This window comes from Borostomias antarcticus (assembly GCF_949987555.1).
Source record: "Borostomias antarcticus genome assembly, chromosome: 20".
In the NCBI taxonomy this organism is placed as follows: domain Eukaryota; kingdom Metazoa; phylum Chordata; class Actinopteri; order Stomiiformes; family Stomiidae; genus Borostomias; species Borostomias antarcticus.
Genome location: NC_140253.1, coordinates 18,405,087 through 18,426,361, shown reverse-complemented (window position 1 = coordinate 18,426,361; position 21,275 = coordinate 18,405,087). Strand labels below are relative to the sequence as shown.

General features: G+C 41.9%; 1 protein-coding gene and 1 pseudogene across 2 annotated transcripts in view; one reads left to right on the top strand and one right to left on the bottom strand.

Annotated features, from left to right (window-relative positions):
• The window catches only part of LOC311322623 (uncharacterized protein), a gene marked incomplete at its 3' end in the record, with an annotated part of 312,133 nt that overhangs the window by 127,336 nt on the left and 163,522 nt on the right, over positions 1-21,275 (bottom strand). The window lies entirely within an intron of this gene.
• On the top strand, positions 18,591-19,214 carry LOC311322329 (N-acetyllactosaminide alpha-1,3-galactosyltransferase-like; annotated as a pseudogene). Its single transcript has one exon. The product of its transcript is annotated as an N-acetyllactosaminide alpha-1,3-galactosyltransferase-like (transcript).

The following is a 21,275-nucleotide window of genomic DNA, read 5'->3' as shown; positions in this document are numbered from 1 at the left end:
AGACTCAGATCCGTCGATGCCAGTTTCAATACTTTTATTGAATCTCTGGCATCAAAAATCACACTGCAGTTGTGATGAGTTCACATGCCAATGGTCTAGGATGAACTAACTTAACACAGCGCATCGCTCTTGGTTAAACAAAAAGAGGTTTTACCAAAAATTGTCCTGTTCTTCGTTACCTTGTCTAAAGTTAGACAGTTTAATGTCTCAGTTAAACAGATCCTATATGCCATGTCTGTGTGACGGTGTGTGTGTTGTGAGCAGCCTTTGAAATTCAACGCTCTGCTGTGAGACAACTAATCCTATAATCAGAAACTTGACGCCTAGTGAATATATAGATTTCACTAAAAGCCACTAAATGTCATATAGGTGGCAATAGTGAATACATGGATTTTACTAAAAGGCACTTACTGTCATATAGTTTAGATAAGAAGCACTTAGTAAATATATAGGTGGTGCCAGTCTGCCACAGTAACACACTGGAAAATCCCCAGTGTCTTAAAGACATCCTAGGCCTGTCTGTAGTTTTCCATCCCTCCAGTATGTGTGTGCATTTAAAATTCACTATATAATTTGTGATTATACTGGTCAAAATATACTACATTCCCCCCTCTGGGACCAACTGGGGTCCCAGCACAAAAACAACTGAAGGGAAACCCAATTCATCACACAAATATACTACAAATAACTGAAAATAAACATAGAAAATCCCTGAGCTGCAGTCTCTCCGCTCACACATACACTAAGACAAGCCATATAAAAAAACTAAATCATATAAAAAGACACAAACTACAATACTACAAGATAACTCATGAATGTCAAAATAGGCAGACACCACATAAGATGCAGAAGACGTCCCAAGAAGCAGGCAAGAGTGAAAAAAACAATTATAATCATTTCAATATCACTTCAATATTTAATGGAAAAAGTCTCTTGCGACCCCCATAACCAACCATCCATCCAGGGCGATCACTGTACAAAGTCTGCAACTGGGCACACCTTCATGCATCAACAAAATAAAACAAACAGGAATGCCATTCCTCAGAAACTTTAACTCCATTAAACGGTTTTAACATTGATTACACAAAACAGATTACTTCCATAGTATCAATATCAGTGTTTACAGAATCAAAATCCAATTAAACAAAAACAAATGAAAGTCCAGGAGATGTTGTCTTCATGTCTTGACATACCATTACCTAGAGGTCAGAGGTTACTAGCACATGACCTCACCTCACCTCATAGATAGAGGATAGAGAGTAGAGATAGATAGAGATGAAATAGAAGGGGACTGGGGGCATAATCCAACTGTAGAAGACGGCCTTGCCGTCGGGCTACTAAATCCAATCTTCGCCTCACCCTAGATGAGGACTTGCCTTCAGAAAAGTTCATCAATACATTCAAATAGCACACTGTTGCTGCATGATCCTTTCTCTTTTGAATAGCAAAGTCAATGTTTCCTCTGTGTGAAGTTCAATAATGGCATCTTTCAAACTTGAGTATTATGGACTGTTGAAACTGAGTGGTGCGAAGTCAATTGCTTTAAATGTTCCAGGTGAGTGTCCAAGTTTATCACAGTTATTTGGTCCTTTCATCTTCTTCAACCAGGCTCTCTTTAGCTTTGCTCAGTTTTCCCCACTGAATTGAGTGTTCATTACTATCAATGTGCTTTCTTTGGCCTTGGAGCACATATAGCAATTTTCTTTCTTGTTAGTTTGCCCTGTATAGTTCAACCATTGATACCAGACGTTTTTCATTGCTTATTTCATCAGTATATCTGTTATGCGATGAGATGCTCGTCTTGTAGTAGAATGAGTTTTCCTTGAAACAGTCTTATTTGAGTCTTTCCCCTTAAGCACTCTTCTAGTTGATCTTTTCCCTATTTGGCTCCTCTATCACTTCTGTCTTCATTGCTGGGGTTTCAGTTTCGTCAGTTGTAATGTCAATCTTCATTGATATTATTGGAGTCTCTGTAGTTTCTTGAGTTATACCGGGAGTTTCTGATTCAAGTACAGTCCTAATAGTAACTGTCTTTGTCTTAGTCTTAAGTATGGCTGTAGTCGTAAGTCCAGAAGTCATTGACTCAGGTACTGGCATTGTGTCCCTGGTCGTAGTTGGCTCAGGTTCTGATGTCGCCAGTCTAATCATAGTGAGGTTAAGCTCTGAGGTTATTAGTCTTGTCGTAGTCATTTCACTCTCTGGCGTCATTCTATCTGTAGTCTGTTCAGGTCTTGGAGTCATTCCTTTTTGTGTTATGCTGAAGGTCACACGATGAGGTACGTGTCCTCCTATATCGAAGTATGTTGGGTCATAGTAGATACAGGTATACGCCGCTTCATCTTCTTTCTTAACATCATGCATCACAAGTGAACAGTCCTGTTCATCCTCATTTCGAAGGACCTTTGTTATATTCTTTTGTTGGAAGTTTGAGTCTTCATCTTGCTGGCTCTTGGAGTTTACTATAGCCACAGTCTCCGCTTCTTTATTTTTCCATATGGCAGGATCTGTATCCTTCTTGGCTCCTTTAGGACATTAGCATGGGAGTATGGCTGTACTTCCAAGTGTCCCTCTAACAATAGTCTTTGAGTCGAGCTGGCTTAACCCTCTTACGAACTGGTCTATGGCTTTCTGGTTGGGCTGGATCTGGATGGTTCTCTGGCTCCCTGAATTCCGTAGGTGAGGCATCAATGTAGTTTGGATCAGAGTTTGGCTGTTCTGAAGATCCTGGCTTTGATTGTTTTGAAGAGTCTGGTTCTGGTTGTCTTGGTGAGCTTGGTTCTGGTGCTTCTCGTAGGTCAATGGTTTTGAATCTTTCACATTGTTTGTCGTTTGAGACATGGTTCCCAGGGTCATCTGGAACACACATCCCATCATCATCAACCAGTTCATTGTGGTCTTCCAGGTCATGGCTTTCATCCTGGAGATCTTCCTTATTTCCTCTGTCTTGTAGACTCTCCCTTGGTTCTTTTGTGCTCAATTCTGTGGCGTCCTGTTACGGTGTGGGCGTATCCTCTTCTTCCTCTGGGGCTTTCATGCAGTTGTTTAGATGATGCCAGATGGGGGATCCTTTGACCTGGACTGCTGTTCCAGTAGTGCGGACGACTTCGAATGGGCCTTCCCTACGGGCGTTGAACCATTTCCTCCGGTACACTTTCAAGAACACGTAGTCCCCTCGTTATATGGATTGGATTTTCTCCTTTTCAGCTCCTCCTTCTCCACCTGTTTCTGTTTTTGGGTGACATAAGAAGAAATAATCCCATAGAGGTTAGTTATATACATCACATAGGCTTTCATGTCATCTTTCAAAAGGAATAGGCTTAGGCCTTTCCCACTGGTGCGCAGACCTGGGGCTGTCATGCCTCTCCCCGTAACACATTCATGTGGGACTCATGCGTAACCCACGGAGTTCACTAAAACGACAACCCCATTAATGCAAGCGGTAATGCCTCAGCCCAGTTAAGTCCTGTGTGTTGACAGATTTTAGTAAGGCGGTTTTTAAGCACCCCATTCATGCGTTCACAGATGCCCTGACTCTGAGGGTGATAAACACTTCCAAAATGCTGCTTAATCCCTAACTTTTGCAAGATAAGCTTTCTCCACAAACTCCTTGCCATTGTCTGATGAAATTCGATCAGGGATTCCCCAGCGTGGTATCACCTCACAGCATAGGAACTTAGCAACTGATTGTGCATCTTTTCTTTTAGTTGGGCATGCTTCTACCCATCTGCTGAATCTGTCAACCACAACCAACATATATCTTTTACCACCCACAGGGTGGATCATGTCCACATAGTCAAGGACCAGTTCTTTCATTGGTCCATTTGGTGTTGGAATGTGGCCTGGAGTAGTCAATATTCCTCTTCTAATGTTGTTTTTCAGATAGATTGTGCATCTACTTATAACATGATCAATTTGGTCCAGTAGATACGGTGCCCAGAAACCATATTCTTTTGTGATCTTTCTGCTGACTTCCCCCCTCGCTACATGGGCCTGGCCATGAGCCTCCTGAATCAGCAGGCCTAATAGGTCTGGTGGTGCCACCGCTAGCAGCTACATTGCCCTGTAGCAAGGCGCGAAGCCCATCTCCACCTCCGAATAGGCTACAGAATAGTAAGCAATGGGCTGGGGACGGGTTCCAGTTCCCGTTGGTTGAGCCAGGACAGCGCAGGCGTGCTTACCCCCAGTAGATGTGGAAATGTACAACACAAAGTTCTTGGAATAATCTGGTAGTGCCAACGCTGGGGCTTCTTGTAATTTGTGTTTAATTGTCTCAAAAGCCAAGTTCCCTTCCTTTGTCCAGACGAGATTAGAATGTAGTTTGTCACATCCTGCTTCCTTAATCATGGCTCTTAGGGGTCATGTAATCTTTGTGTAATCATCCCCCCAAGCTGAGCTATATTGTGTGATGCCAATGAATGTCATCATCTCCCTAACTGTTCTGGGTTTTGGAGCCTTTCTAATAGCCTCTAAATGCTCATCTGAGATGCTCCAGTCTCCCTGATCCTGATTGAAAATGTGTGGGCTATGTTCGTACCCTGATCTTTGTATGTGAATGCAAATAAACCCTGACTCTCTGTACTAAGGGGAACACTAAAGAATGCCCCACACAAATCTATCACTGTGAAGTACTTAGCTTCCGGGGGTATCTCTGCTAATAGGACATGTGGATCCGGGACTTTGTAAAGGAAAAATCTTACTTGGTTTAGTTTAGATTTCAAAGAACACGCTGAGTGGTCGGTCAAGCTGGTTTCAAACAAAGACAATAGTTTATTCTATGTGACGATTTGCAATTCGGACTCGAGCACAGGAAGTGAATCCGGGCACGAGTGAGTCATTTGGGGACGAGGTCGATAGGTTATACCGTGAAAAAGGAAGTGACAAGGTTTCAGGATGAAGAGGACAGGGAAGTTATGTCACACACGAAGAATTTGTAGTTTTAACAGACTGATCTATGAGAACGAACTACAAAGTTAGAACAGTCAAGAAGAAAACAAAACACTTTGGTGAGACTTGAATTTCATTCACAATTTCCACGGTTTTGTGGGTTTAACATCCACAACTATAGAAAATGAAAGAAAGAATCAACAATGTGGATAATCAAATTATGAAATATCATAATACATTCAAACGATTTGGTAAAAACCTAATTCTACACATATGGAAAGGAAGTAACCTATTCTCCACTAGGTGGAGCATAATAAAGATTAATAAACTCAAGATTATTTTCTTTCCACATGCAAACCATGTACCAAAACTTCTCACAAAATGTGGCATAAGCAAGGTAAAAAGATAACATGATTACTAATCTAATACTCATGAATGTGCAATGTGTGAGTGGGAAAAAACCTCTTTCTTTGTTTTAGAGGAAAACCCTTAAATTCAAATTATAAACATCAGATTATGTTTCAAAATATTCCAAATCCCCAATGTCAATGGCACAGACATCATTAAGGTCTTGAATGGAATTAATAGTAAATGTAACTTTTTCTATAATCATTAAGGCAGCATAGGCATATCTGTAACAGTAGTTAAACACTTCCCCATACACTTAAGAACGTTTCTAAAATAATAATCATGAAAATAACAATAAAAATGATACCTATAGATCTGAGAATATTTCCAGAACTTGAAAAAGCATTCCATTTAGGAACATTTAAGATCTGAATACCTTTCTTGTTTGCTTCATGGAACTCAATGTAGCATTTGGATCTGAACTAAACGAACAGCAGATATAGCCAATATTATCTCTAAGGGAAGTCTATTTTGTAGCACAACCTTTTTCATGTAATTTACCTCTTTAGCCAAGGCTGAAATTACTTTGTATGATGCGTCTGTGTCTTTTCAAGACAGTTGAGAGAAAGAATATACCGAAAACAAATTTGAGATAGCTGTATGGTGTCTAGTTTGATTGCTGATGAATTACCTGCATTTGAGTGTGATCAACCTTCTTAATCCTGTGAATTAAATAAGCAAGATAACATCTATATTACACTGTTGAAATTTAAAGTTGAATAAGCCATTTCCCTATAGCTCAAAAATACGCCATTTGGAATGGCGCTCTGAACTTTAATTTCACATCTCATAAATAGGCTTAGATCATTAATTTGTCCTAATCTGTGTGTTTATCTGAAAATCTCAATACATGCTGTGACATAATGAAGAGGTCACTTCAAATTGTTTAAATCGCTTTTGAAATTCAGCCCTATGGGTGCAATTCTGTTAGGCTTTAACGCCAATCAACAATTTTATATTTTAATCCAGAAATAGTCGAATTCCTCTAAGGAACTGTGGTTCAAGCTAACCTAGTATTCAGTGTATGATTATCTACTTGTCTTGAATATTGTGAGTTATGAATTACCCTTGGTCCGGCTATTTCAGAAAACTGCGTAATCCTTGAATAGAACAGTGAGAGAAATTATTAGGTTTATGATTCTCATTAACCTCTGGTGTTAATTTGTTTAGAATAGCCTCTTCAATCCCTGTATAGGAGTTACCTAGTCTATCTATTTTTTTTTCATGAAAATGACAAGCAAAGGATTGTCCAGGAGTGTAGGAAATATAAGTAGCTAAACCCTGCCAGTCATAATGTAATTATCTGCTTGGGTTAAAGGAATTGGGTAAAATATAGGTGCAGAGGTACTAAGAGGTATATCATTTTCAAATCCAATAGTTAGAGTAGTTCATTTTAGATGCAAAATCGGATTATAGCCTACTAATAGTTTCATTTGGATGTGTCTTTTCATGTGCAATTTACTTGGTTGATGTAGTTAGGTGCAGAGCAGTTAAACGCAGTTAAACACGGTACCCTGAGGATAGTCTGGAACAGATCTACAAATGTCAACTCCATAATTATGAATTTTCAATACCTGTATACCCACTCTAAACCAAACCTCAGTCACAGTTACAACAGTAGAACCTGGAAACCGTTTGTTGCTTTCAAATCTTACATATGCAGAATGTAGTATCTTCCATCCATCTTCAATAGGACAAACGAATACTGGGGTGTGTAGATCTTGTTTTTTCCTTCGTTCAATGGCTTCAGTTTCAGGAGAGAAATGCTTTGAGTTACTTTGGTGTCCTAGTGAGTGTGGGGTGTATGTTTATGAGATCATGGCTGTGGAGCTTGTCCACGTTGCCATAACGATCCTGGGAAGGAGGTGACAGGCAAGGTCACTTCATTCAATAGCTCCTCCTCAGAGGAAGCCACAGTGTGGTGGCCCATGGTGTTGGCCCTTGAAGTTGCATCTGTGGTGGCCCACTGCTCCTTGGTCTGGGACGCCCCGGCAACGGCTCTCATGGACCCACAAAGTCCTCTCTGCTACGTCTGGGTCGTCAGCAGGATCTGGTACGGGCCCAGCCAACGAGCACTGTGGTTTCAGGTCTCGGATCACAACCCACTGGCCTGGTTGGAGATGATGCCGGAAGCCCTCTCTGGTGTCCGGAATGGTCGCCTTCCCTTAGTGAGGATTTCATACGGGGAGCAGAGTCTTGCAGGTCGGCAATGTCTTTGAGAGACTTGGGAGGAGAGACCTGTGAATCCACAGATGAGAGACAGCAAAGACAAAACAGGAGAGCAAGCGGAGAGCGCCGCAGCTTTAGCAGCGGAGTTAGCAGCCATACTACCTATGGACACAGGATCAGAGGTTTCAACAGGAGCTTGGCCTTTGCCCAGTACTATTCTAGATCATAAAAATATTACACATTAAGTTTACCAGTTAACGTGATAAAATCCACTGTGCCTTTTACATAAATAACTGAATGAATGACCTCATGTAGAGCCAGTCCTCTGGTCTAGTGTGGTCTCCCTGTTCTGCATAAAACAGTGAACTATGGTGTAAAGCAACATCTGTTAACATCCTTCACTACCCCTGTTTTTTTAAACATGATCTGGTCAGTGTGCTAATTTGAAAACATAATGAAAGCATGGAAGATGCAGTATAGGTTATGCTAATTATGAAATGAGCATTCATTCAAAATCAGGGTGAGAGAAGAGAATATCTGAGAGGTTTGAGCGTGGCTTATTGATTTCCTCTGTAGTATATTTTTATACTGTATCATACTGTATTACATCAATAAATTTGTATTACTCTCATGTAGTAATCATTTTAAGAATAAGGAACAAAATAAACTAGGAACTATTAACTTAAGGAGTTTAACATGTGAGCAAAGCAGGTATCCTGTCCTGAGTCAGCATTACTTTGTCTTTGTCTCTGAGTCAGTGTGACCTAAAGTTCACCTCGGATGAAGAAGTCAGTTAGCCTACAGTTTGTAATATGATCCTAGGAAGACACAGGAAGGACACAAGCAGCCCCTTTGTCCGGAGGGGGGCAAAGACCAGCTGACACCATTGACCATTTAGAATATCAGTTGACCGTTTGTGACCATGTTTATATCCCTTGTATGCAAATTTGTTTGTCATGTGAGACCTGGCCTGAAGCCAGGACATATGAACTCGGCCCCTCCCTGTGAACCTTACTGATGCAGAAGATTCGACCCTGTGAGGCATGCTCAATAAATTGAAGATTCGACGTATTTGGCCTCCTGAAGTTCTGTTCCACAAGAAGATGATGCATTCGAAATACACTGCACCTCCACTATGTCGACACAGTCATGTCTCTCCGCCTTCTGGAGGAGGAAACAGAGTTAAGAACAGTGAATCTTTGAAATGCACGGTCAACAGCACATTCTGATAAAGCAGCAGCCTTGCTGTGTGCAGGTTTGATGTTTCTCCCTGTAAAAGAAGAATAGACACAGTATGCAGGACATGGACAAAACAGCGTGTGCAGTGCTACTAGGTCTGAAACATAGCACCAGTGGTAGCTGCCACCATTGGCGATTTTATAGGGGGGGCAGGGGGCCAAGTGCCCCCCCTGATTGGACAGCCCAACTCTGCTCAGATTCTTAAAAAAAACAAAACAATTGTTGCTCCAACAATTTTACTAATTAACACAATTATTAAATACATAATTGTGGTTTGTACCAGTTTGTGTTAAATCATCATTAATTTTAAAAGTGTATTTATTACTTAAACTAGGCTACCTTTAAAAATATATATATATTCATAATCCACTAATGGCACAACTCGTCCATCGAAAAAAATGAGATCTGACTGTACTGCTCAGTGCTCAACAAGCTACAACTAGCCAACCTGCTCATAATGGCAAAAAGTGCTATAAAAACAATTTACCAATTCTTCATAAAATAAAATAAAATCTGGCAATGCTAATGAAGAAGGTACCACTCGAAATGACAGCGCAGCCGGTGCAATTGAATGCAGAAGTTCTCCAGAGGCTATCGAAGCACACTAGCAACATCACCATCGGCGAGGAAGCTAGCACCAGCAGGCAGTTGCAGTTTGATGTTGTGATGTTGGGTATGGCCTAGTGCTCGGTCATAAAGTCATATTGACATGCTCGTGGTGTCTAGATGAAGTTTGATGCGTTGTACATATTGAATTGTCATACAGATTTCTTATTAGCATACTGTTCACAACTGGTATTCTTTGTAAATAGATGGGACCAGACGGCAGAACAGTTTTTTTTTTTTTCTCACGTCAAAATGTTGCCCCCCCTTCTCTCAGAGGGTAAAATCGCCTATGGCTGCCACTGATTTCAAGTAGGACACGAGTCCTCTTAACAGAGTCAATCTTTTTTTTTTTTTGTCAGAAATACTTTCTCTGCGTCTCTGTTTAAGCGTCGTTAGAGCTAGTCGGGCTCGTCAGTCAATGTAATTTTGTCAAGGGGAGCTAGCTATTGTCCAATGAGGGTTATGTCTGCAAAATCAGGGATAGACTCTGCAGTAGCCTACAGTCCCAAGCAGTGCATTACTCAAATAAAATAACACTAAAATGAACTCGCTTCATTTACAATTAACAAAATATTAATTATCTTAAACTTCCCTCTTCTGCATTTGAGAACAGAGTATTGGGCACGCTTCGGACGAAATGGTCTCTTGGGTTTGACAATCATCCTATGTCATACTTATCTGTCGCTCATGGTGAGTCGGGTGACATGGCGTTGGCCCTGCATCCCACGAACCACAGGTGTCGCCCATCTGTAGGGAAACAGGCCGGTAACCTCCATCTCCACCTCCAGTCCCGTGCCCGTCTCCTGGTTCGGCATTCATCAGTCACTCCCGGAACGACAGTTGTCTGTAAAAACACTCAGAAAGCACTCCAAACTGATGAATGTGCACCTGAAAACTATAACCATGAGATATTTAACATGAACATAAAAAATATATATAATTGGGTTGTTAGGCAGTGCTCTATGCAGATTAAGGTATTGACAAATATGAACTTCCTCGAGAGAAGTCGACTCCCAGGTGTGGCACGTCAACCTTACTTGGTCGGACAAAGAGGAGAGAGAGTTTTTCATTAACTGTTGTTTCAAAATCTTTTTATAATCGGCATTCGCTTTGTCCATGCCACTGTGTGCAGCGAAGGCTGATTCTAACCGTTCCCAAAACTTCTCGAACTGTTCATTGGAATTTTGTTTGCAATATGTGATACTGTCCCAGTCCATTTTTTTAGGGAAACGAGTTTTGATTCTGTTCAACAGCGCAGCGTTTTGTTCAGCAAAATTGGCATGAGAAAAAGGCAACGTTATATCAAACGGATCTTTTACATCCACCCATTTCAACCTAAGTACTTGTCGCATGATCATGGCGATTTCCTCCGCGTGAGGCTCATACATTCAAACTAAACTGTTAAAAAGATTCTCGAACTCGGGGTGGTTTTAGCTACATCACACAGTTCATCAGAACGCCACGGTCTATAAACCCTGATCTCGGGGGTCCAGGCCGCGTAGCCAGCTGCATCATCTGCTTGAGACGGGCGGGGAGTAGGATTTGGGCAGCGTACCATTGGGGCTTGAATTTGCGGTCCCTCCAGACTATATCTAGCCAGTTGTAGTTGTTCCAAATTGAACTTTGCCTCAGATATGGCTCTAGCCAATTCTTCCTTCCTGATCTGTTCTTGTTTAGTGTAATATCTCGTAGAAAGGGGCGCGCTTAATTCGTATTGCGGAGGCGCCTGCATGGGCGGGGAAGAAGGATCGGTTGGCGCAGAGGCAATACTGGGAGGGGATACGGCAGAGAGAGAAGGGACATGGCTAATAATGGCGGGAGCATTGAAAGGGGAAAGAACAACAGCCTGGTTGGGTGGTGTGAGCACGAGGCAACGAGTCGAGGGGGAAAAATCTATGTCAGAGTGACTCGATGGGGGAAGCGGCGGAGACGCCGTCGGCTGTACAGTTTCTTTGTCTTTTTTTTCTGACCTCAAAAACCCTTCCCGCACTACTGACTCCCAAATTTTAAACGCAGCCCGATCGATAGCATTACCACTTTTTTTCCCCAACTTAGTTTTCTCAAACGCTTCTAGTTGAGCCCTTATGTTGGCCAAGGCTTTAACGCTAAGCGAACTAGATGGAGACGGAAAACTGCTATGCTTATTCCATAGCGGAATCTGCCAACAGGCACTAGCAGAATGCTTTAGAGCAACAATCTTAGCTGGACCAGACCATTTGAGAATATCAAGCGGTAAGCTAGCAGTGGAACCCATAATGCACAAGAATACAATCTAAAATAGCAATGAAAAGCTCAAAACTCAAACGGACAGCAGGAAATAGAACAAAATAATACAATTTCGAAAGAAAAAAAGACACATTAAACACCTACGTAACTCACCCAGCATCCGGTCCTTTGTTCTCCCTCTGGCTCGATGGCGGATCACGGGAGAGCGGAGGAGTTGTTTTTTTTTCTTCTTTGTCCCCCAGACGACCAGCTACCGGAAACCTAGCAGTTACGATTTATGGCAGTCGAAACATTGTTGAAAATATAAACAATACCTACCTGGATAATAGGCGCGCTTAACAAACCATACAAGACAAGAGCCGAAGCTCAAACAGTAAACAACAAAACGAATTAAAGCTGCTTCGCAGCGATGAGGCGGGGCCAGGCAATTTCCGACAAGTTTAGGAGCAATAAGCGAGCGAATAGGAGGACAACAAGAAAGTTGACATTCCAATGTTAATTTTGTACATTCATATCGTATCGTAAAACATTTGTAAAACATTTGGATGCATTGTAAGCTCGATTTTGATAATTCAACAATCTGGTCAATGAGTTTGTGAATTACAGTCTGAACATCCAGTGGAGCAAGTTGTGTGGTGTTAATTGATTGAAAAATGTGGGATGAGATATGTTTATTAATTTTTACAGGTTTTGTCTGCTTTTCTTCATAATTGAACATTAACTTCAGCAGCTGTGTACTCAGTCAGTTGCCAATCAATCGATTTAGTCATTGTAATCCTCGGCGGGGGCTGGGTAGGGTTGCCAACAGCGATGTCTCCGGAGCTTGCATTGGATTGTGGGTAATGTAGTTTTCTCTGTATGTAGTGTTGGTTTCAGAGGACAGAATTAAACATATTTTTAAAAAATCAATTTTTGAGATAAAATTCTGAAATAAATCACACTACATCTTGTATATGTGGCCAATGTTGTCACTTTTTATGAGGATGATCAGACATTGATTTGGCGAGAATTAATAGGAACTGTATACAGAACTGTTTACAGTAAAACCTTTTGATGTGCTGTGGGCTCAATTTTTCATATTTCAAAAATCTGTGAGGATCGTTTGGTAAGGACAGTCTGAAGATACAGTAGATCAATTTTGGTGTCAATTGAACAATAAATGTGGGAGGAGATAGGTTTGATAGGTTTTACAGTTTATGAAGAAATCAGAGTGATGGACTTCAAAATTCCTGCAAGGTCAAAGCGTATGAAAGTTTTGTCTCACTTGGGACTACATTCACGTGGTGGTTTTACAGTGATAGCTCCTATGGCTGATTTGTTATGATTTTTTTTAAGTTTTAAACTTTAGACTGTTGCTGTAGCGCCACCTTCAGGTTTATTGACCTACAATGCAGGTTGAGGACTTTGGGTATAGTACTGGAGCTTTGTGCAAATTTTGGTGATTTTTTGTCCACGGGAAGTTAGACTTCAGTGGAAGATGGAGAATAATAATAATAATAGTAATAATAATAATAATATAGGCAAATACAATAGGGTTCCGGCAGCTACGCTGCCTGGCCCCTAACAACCCTGTGCAGGGACACGGAACACAAAGGACGAACAAAGGCCTACATTAAAACAAGCAAAAAAAGCATATGCCTGCCCGGCTGAAACACTGCCCCTTGGTTGGAAGATAAACTCGTTAGGCTACACCAACCACCCGGGATAAATTGGGTCAGGACGCTTCTCCAAGAAACGCGGATTGGACAACACCAAATCACTCCCAGTAGCTACCTTCGTTGAGAAAACCCAACGGCTTGCGGTTTGAATTATACCCGCGACCGGCCAAAGGGGAAGCCCGTTTCTGTGCCAACTTTGGCGCATTGACTCAAACTCAACCGTTCTAAACTACAGCAAATAAACAATCTAAACTGTACGTCAACTGCAAGGGAGCAAATGAGTCACAAGACCAAAATCACACTTCTTCTGAAAAGCAAAACCCCTCGGTAAACGAAACAAGAACGAAGTCAAAGAACAATACAATATCACCAATCATACATCGCTATTGTTGAGTTACAACTCCTTAGATCGCCACCACCTACTCCCCCCCGGGGAGTTTGTTTTCAACAATACGCCAGACCAACAACACAATCCGAAACGAAAACAAGGCAAATACAACTCAAAACCATAAGAGGGTTCGTTCAAAACGTACCTGTGAGTTCAGGAAGCCAGTGAAAGAACTGGGGAAATAATCTCAGCGTGCGCTCTGGCGCAAGAGAGAAAATTGATTTTCCAAATACCCACTATGGATCCGACACGTCTGCCGACAAGTTCATCCACTCGGATCCCGAAGCAACACAGGCAGTTCTCCCTTTTTGTCATCCGCGTCGCCAACTGTAATGGATTTTAACTGATCTAGTCAAAAAGGATTTACCAAGATTCGCTGAAACAGGTTAAGTCTGGTTTATTGAGAAAACATACGAGCGCAAGGACTTCCGGACAACGCACATGAGTGGTTTATCCAAAGAAGTGCCACCTCCTGGTCAGCGTGGCCTTATATTCAAGCAAAACACAGGTATGGCGCTTCCAGGATGTGATTGGCTAACCCATTGTACGTCATATTAAATGGCAGGCGTCATCAACAGCGGTCGAGAATACAGTCACGTGAGATGAGAGAAGGCGGTAATTTCTTGAAGAGACAAAGGGACAAAGGATGGTTATTCTGGAGTAGACAACGTCTACTGGAGGTCATCCTGTCATGAATTAGGTTAGCACAGCTATGTGAAAGGTTGAGGGAGGTAGTGAAATACAAAAGGAGGTGATGAAACTACAATTTATATGACAGTACATAAACATAACAAAATAAATTATAGAAAAGAGTTTTGATAAATTGGAGTGATGTCTTTTTTTTTTTTTTTTTTCAAGAATATGTCCAATTAGTTAAAGGCCATGAACCAGAATGTAGTGTGGTGGTTTGACCTTCTTAGGCTGGATATTAATTCAGTTGGAGTCACAACACCTCTGAAAACTAGTTAGCAAAGCAGATCCCAGCATATTAGGTTAATATGACAATAATACAGTGAATTGAGTGTGAAGTTAGCCTCATCTAACACAACTCTAATTGGCAGTCATCTCAAATTATTCAAATACTTGCGGTTCCAACCGGTGTGGCATTTATCCGGCAGTCCCAGAACGACAGTTGTCTGTAAAACTCAGAACCAATGAATGTGCATCTGAAATCAGCTATAACAATGAGATCTTAAAAAAACAATTACAATTAGGTTGTTAGACAGTGCTGTATGCAGATTGAGATATTGGCAAATATGAATGATTTTACCCCGTCACGTACACCCTCACTCACCCTAGATCTCCCTATCTGTCCCATCTAGTCAGAATCCACCACCCTGTGGAGCACTGACATTAGACTCCTGCATTCTAGCGTATAGTCTCTACACTCCCTCTGGAAATGCCCTTCTGCTTTCATTGAAATAATAACGGCTAGTAGGGGTGTCATAACCTGGAGGGGGCAAAGCTTGAGAACCAAAGAGGTTTGAGGGAAGGGGGCTCTAAAGGGAGGTGACACAAGGGATATGGCAATCATATGGTCAACAGGAGAATATACACCAGGGGGAGATGTGAACTGTGACGCCTGAGGTGGTGTGAGCTGCAGCAGAGTAACAGACTTTCTTTGATGAAGGCATTTCTGACGCCACTAGTTCCAGATTTAATGAGCAGCTTTCCCATGCAGCAAGATAAAACCAATCCTATGGCAGTCTTTAATTTCTACTTTATTCTAGTTAATTCAAAATTATCAAGCTGTCCTCTTAACTTAACCCTAACATTGTTTCCATTGTTTAAAAGAAAGAAAATAAAACCCCATGAGTACAAAATAGAGTTTAAAGCAATTTGTAAAAATTACAACAAATAAGACTAGACACGTTCACTCAACCAATCACTGCTGTGCTGAGATTCTTTTTTTTTTTTTCCTGTTATTTTTTCTTCTCTTCCCTTCTCCAACAAAATGGCACACTCAGGAGCCAAGAGAGTTGTAGAACCAAAATGGTGGACCCTCAAAATGGTGGACCACGAGGGAAAACAGGAAGTCTCTCTTTTTTTTTTCACACAAGCAGCAAAACCGGAAGTTAACCACGTGTGCACAAAGTTAGAAGGAAGTACTAACACGTGGGCTAATCAACATGTGGATGAACTAGCTAGCACGTGGAAGCTAGCATTGAAACAATAGAACAACGAAAACCATAGCTAACAGAGAAGATAGCTAGCTTGGAGCAGAACAAAAAGCTAGCATAGAAGATAGCTAGTTAGAGCAGATCAAGAACAGTAGCCTAGCCAGAGTGCAGCCAGCATGAAAATAAATCACAGAAACGTACACAAACCAAAACCAGCATAAAATAAAACACCCAGCATAAACATGGGTTTAACAGTAAACAAAACAAAAACCAGGATCTCAAATCCCAATACAAGATCAACAAATACAGATATACCTTGGTGTAGACTCAAACATACAATGGATCCAATAGACATAGAAGCCTCAGCTTCACATAAACCACAAAAGACGCAGGACGCAGCAAACAGCCAAATGTAGCCTACCCGCCGACGAAAGACACCGTCTACCACGAACACACACACATCCAAGTCTACAAACAAAACAAAACAAAACAAGGCCTTCACGACTTACCGAGCAAACCACCCGGGGATTTCAAATAAACTCTCAAAGTGTAACAGCCATCTCCGTGTTGTGCTCTTCACAACAGGAGTAGAAAAACAAAAACAACAAGCCTCAGATAACAAAGCTCCATCGAGTCGCGTCAACCCCCACAACGCGGAACACAAACCAAAAATTCAAAAGAGAAGGCTTTTCGAGAGTATGAATGCTGTGTAGTACTTCACAACGTTGCAAATGCTTCGCTAACAAAAACCCAACCCTGGTTAAGTTATATAGGTTTTTAAGCAAGCATGCGGCTCAAAAACCGACTTTTAAGCAACCAGGACACACGTGTGCAACAACCGGTGCGAATAAACCTATTGTCCAAGTTATCACAGCTGAACAAATAAAGGGACCACTCGAAACTAGATTCAAACGACGTACCAAATTTGAGCAAGTTCCAGACTGACCAGGGCCCCGGGTAAACCCCACCAGCTACGATAGCGTCCCGAGGTTGAACTCCCGCGTCCTTGAGAAAGCACGCCACGCGTCCGTGTGATCAGCCCAAACAAGTCGAAAACCGAGCAGCCGTCCCACAGAACTCGTCGCCAAAATTGTTAAGGAAAAATCTTACTTGGTTTAGTTTAGATTTCAAAGAACACGCGAGTGGTCGGTCAAGCTGGTTTTAACCAAAGGCAATAGTTTTATTCTGTTACGACTCTGCAGAGTCGGACTCTAGCACAGGAAGTGAATCCAGGCAGAGTGAGTCCGATTTGGACGAGATCGATAGGTTATATAGTGAAAAAGGAAGTGACATAGTTTCAAGATGAAGAGGACAGGGAAGTGATGTCACACAGGGAAGAATTCGTAGTTTTAACAGACTTATCTATGAGAACGAACTACAGAGTAAGAACAACAGTCAAGTAGGAAAACAGAACACTTTGTTGAGACTTGAAATTCATTCACAAGAAGGCCGCAAATGAAGCCTGAGCTAAATTCTCCCTGGTGTTCAGTCACCTTTTCACCTATTCAATGTTTCGCTTTCACACACACACACGTGAAATACATATATATCAGTGGAGCTACAGTAGTGAGAGATAGAGAGAGAGAGAGAGATAGAGAAGGGGAGGGATACAGTAAGTTGTGAGCACACACACACACACCCATATACTGTAAGTATAAAGATTAGTTTGGAGGATGCGTGTGTGTATGTTTGTGTGTGTGTGTGTGTGTGTGTGTCCTGTACTCATGTGTGTGTCCTATAATCTGAATTCCGTACTCCAGACTGTAAAATGATAGGCTGTATATATAATGTTTTTTTAAATTCTGTTTCTGTGGGAGAGACTCACTGCCTCTGTTCTGACTGTGCAGGCTTGATTCTGGTTCAGGTTTGGAAATAGTTATTGAGGCTCAGGCCCCGTAGACGCCTGACGGTGGCCACGGTTACAGCCTGAACACCAGGGTGCACCACGAAACCAATGAAGGAATCGTAGCTGACGTGTGATGCAGCAACACAAGTCACGCTCACTTGAAATCAAGAGCGGCTGGATCCGCACTAGCTCCCATAGGGGGAAAAAAGAGGAGAGGAGAGGAATAAAGCCTGTAAGGTCAAGCTTATAGTACAGGTTATGGTTTGTTATTAAAACTGTAAGTTCAGGATTAGATGTTAAGGTTACAGTAGAGGTTTGGGTTAGGGTTAGGTATATTCGCCTGTAAGGTTAGGGTTAGAGCAAAGGTTAGGGTTAGGCTTAGGTATATTAGTGTGTAAATTTAGGGTCAGAGCAGTGGTTTGGGTTAGGATTAGAGCGAAGGATTGGGTTGAGTTTAGATATAAAAGCCTGTAAGGTTAAGGTCTGGATTACAATTAAGGTTTAGGTTAAGCTGAGATATTAATTTAAAAGACTTGGCCACTAAGCCTTACATTATGACTATGCTAACTGAAATATGAATGGCCTGCTATGAATTTTAGGGGCAATAAGGTCTACAGATTATTATAACAACTAAATATTGGAACACAATCATCAGTAGTTACCCAGACGTCAACCGGTGTTTCGGCCAAACAACTATACTCCCTCGGCCTGGGCAGGCCCACCAGGAGTGATCAAGTCCCAGTGTGTGTTCCTCAGGGTCAATTAGACAGTTTTAGGCTTAAAAGGTGTATTGAGAGCTATGTTTTAATCTATTTTGATGTGAAACCTGAAAAGGGATTATCTCATATGGTTTTACTAACGTTTTAGAGGCTATTGACAAGTAAGGATTAAACAATTAAAATATAATATTGAATATACTTACCAGGTCCAATGGTCCTCATGACTGGCTCATGTGTGATGAGAGGTTGGGTCTGGTCCGCTGGTCTTCCTGACTGGCTGCTGGATCTCCACGTGTGATGAGAGGTTGGATCTTCAGTGGCATCCCAATGTCCATTCGATGGTTTGAGAAGATGAACTGGTGTCCTTTTGTAGTGGCCCCGGGACGCATGCTGAAGGTTATGAACATCCAGAGGCACGCCCGCTGGCAGGACGTCTCCATGATGCGCATGAGGGCCATCGCCGACGCCATCGACTCCCACATCCAACACAGCAGCAGCCATGTCTTCTGCTTGGACGTCGACCAGTTGTTTGTGGGGAGGTTCGGCTCGGAGGCGCTGGGGACGTCGGTGGCGTTGCTCCATGCCTACTACAACCACGAGCCACGGACAGCGTTCACTTACGACCGAAACCCCGGCTCCAGGGCCTACATGAAGAACGAGGACGGGGACTTCTACTACCACGCGGCCGTGTTCGGGGGCACGTGGCGGAGCGTACGATGGCTGGCGGAGAGCTGCCACCAGGCCATCATGGAGGACAAGAGCAGAGGGGTGGAGGCGCTGTGGCATGACGAGAGTCACCTCAACAAGTACCTATAGCTCAACAAGCCCAGCAAGCTGCTGTCGCCCGAGTACTGCTGGGCCAGCGAGATCGGCCAGCGCAGCGATATCCGGGTCACACGTCTGCTCTGGGCAGAGAAGAAGTATGACAGCCTCAGGGATAATCTGGAGTAGGGCATTCAGGACTACTGAATTCTACTAGTCATCGACTACTCCGCCAAAGTAGTCGACTAGTCGATTAATACGGGGTTTATCACGATTGTTTTTTTAACCCAATAACAACAGTCATAACCTTTTTTTAAATGTAGAATTATAAAAATGCTGAAACGACGAAGATGAACTATCCACAGCAGTGCCCAATGGCACAAAAAACTATAAACATAATTAGGGGGATTTTTAAATTTTATTTTAGAAAATGACCTGCAATGCACAAGGTCAACTAGTGGTTTGATAGTCGACTATTTGACTATCGACTAGTCTGTGAAGCCCCTACTCTGGAGCCACATTTGACTACTCATGGTTGGTGCCTCCCATGCAAATTTAGAAATAAGTGATACCAATTTACAATTAGTAGCCGAATAATACAAAACCACTGATAACATCGGGTTGAATAAACAGATCTGAGACCAGCTGAATTAAGTCTAAATTGTTTGGGAAGCATTAAAATAGCCTGTCCGACACAAACATGCTGGTGGAATAAAGAGGTTAGTGAAGGTTAGCAGGCTGCCACTGGAAATTTTCTTCTCTACGAGGCCCAGCGCCAACTTGTAAAGATTTGACAATTCAAGATTTGAGTGAAGTATAAGAGGTGCGATTCAGGAATACAATATCCACAAGAAAAAATAAGAATGGACCGACTGTGACGCAATCATAGCTAACACAGTTATAGTTAACGCAGTTATAACTAATGCAGTCATAGCTAACACAGTCATAGCTAACACAGTCATAGTTAACGCAGTTATAACTAATGCAGTCATAGCTAACACAGTCATAGCTAACGCAGTCATAGCTAATGCAAGTGGTTTGCCTGTATGTTTTATCCGCAGTGAGAAGTTCTCCCACGATCAGAAGAGCAATATTGAGATACTCCACATTCGCCACAGTTTCTTATCTCAAACTCAGCATTTTCATCATTTTGTGAAAAAATGGCTCTGGACTAGCATTTGTAGTCCAGGAGCCATTGTAATGAACTAGCCCTGGTCCAGGTGGGTATACTATTCGGGGCTATACCCCGGTACACAGCCCTGCCAGGAACCATTTATTGTGCCTTAGACTTGTGTCACTCTGTCTACATTACTGCATCTACAGACAATATTATTTTGTTACTTTCAGTGAAGACATTTTTCAAAAGATGAAAGCGTTTTCTCTGTGGTGGCTACAGTTGTACCAGCCCATCTTTTATATAAAAAGCAACACTTTGCACTTAAATAGCACATATCCACTGATATCCACTAGCCTAGCATGGCAACACTGATCATGTGATTTCTCTCCACTAGACAAACAGCATGTGAGATCACGTGATCAGGGTGTTGAAGCCAGGCTAGTGGATAACATAATAGCTGAGTGGATTGGTGGATATGTGCTATTTAAGTGCAAAATGTCGCTTTTCAGGGTCTGGGGCTCAAGTTCCACAAGGATGGATACACTGAGTGTTGAGTGGTCCTGGTAGGGTCTCGCAGTAGGGATCATACCTATGGATCAACTACCTCATCAGATATTACTGTATACTAAGATCATATGCAATGTGCTCAACTGGCTTGGATGAAGGCCTTCTTGACTGGCATAGTAATTATATTGATCTATTGAGAAAACATGAGAAGATTTCACCAGAGAGTTTCTATGACTATCTTTGTTTTGGGAAATAAATGTTATGTACTGACATAACGTTTCGGGTAGAGCTAGTTCCCTGCATCTACTGTAGGCTAGCTAGATAGATAGATAGATAGATAGATAGATAGATAGATAGATAGATAGATAGATAGACAGACAGACAGACAGACAGACAGACAGACAGACAAATAGGTGTGTGATGGTTGGTGTGATTTTTTTTAAAGCCTGGTCCTAGAAACAACTGGACCTTAGCTTTGCTTTGCCTATGCCATGTATGCAATGTGAATGTTTTTTGTTGTTGTTTTTCTTCAAATTTTTAAGTAAATATAGTTTAATATTTTTTATAAAATATATAATCTATAACATTATTTGTGTAGTTATAAAGTAGGCTACTTTATATTGTAT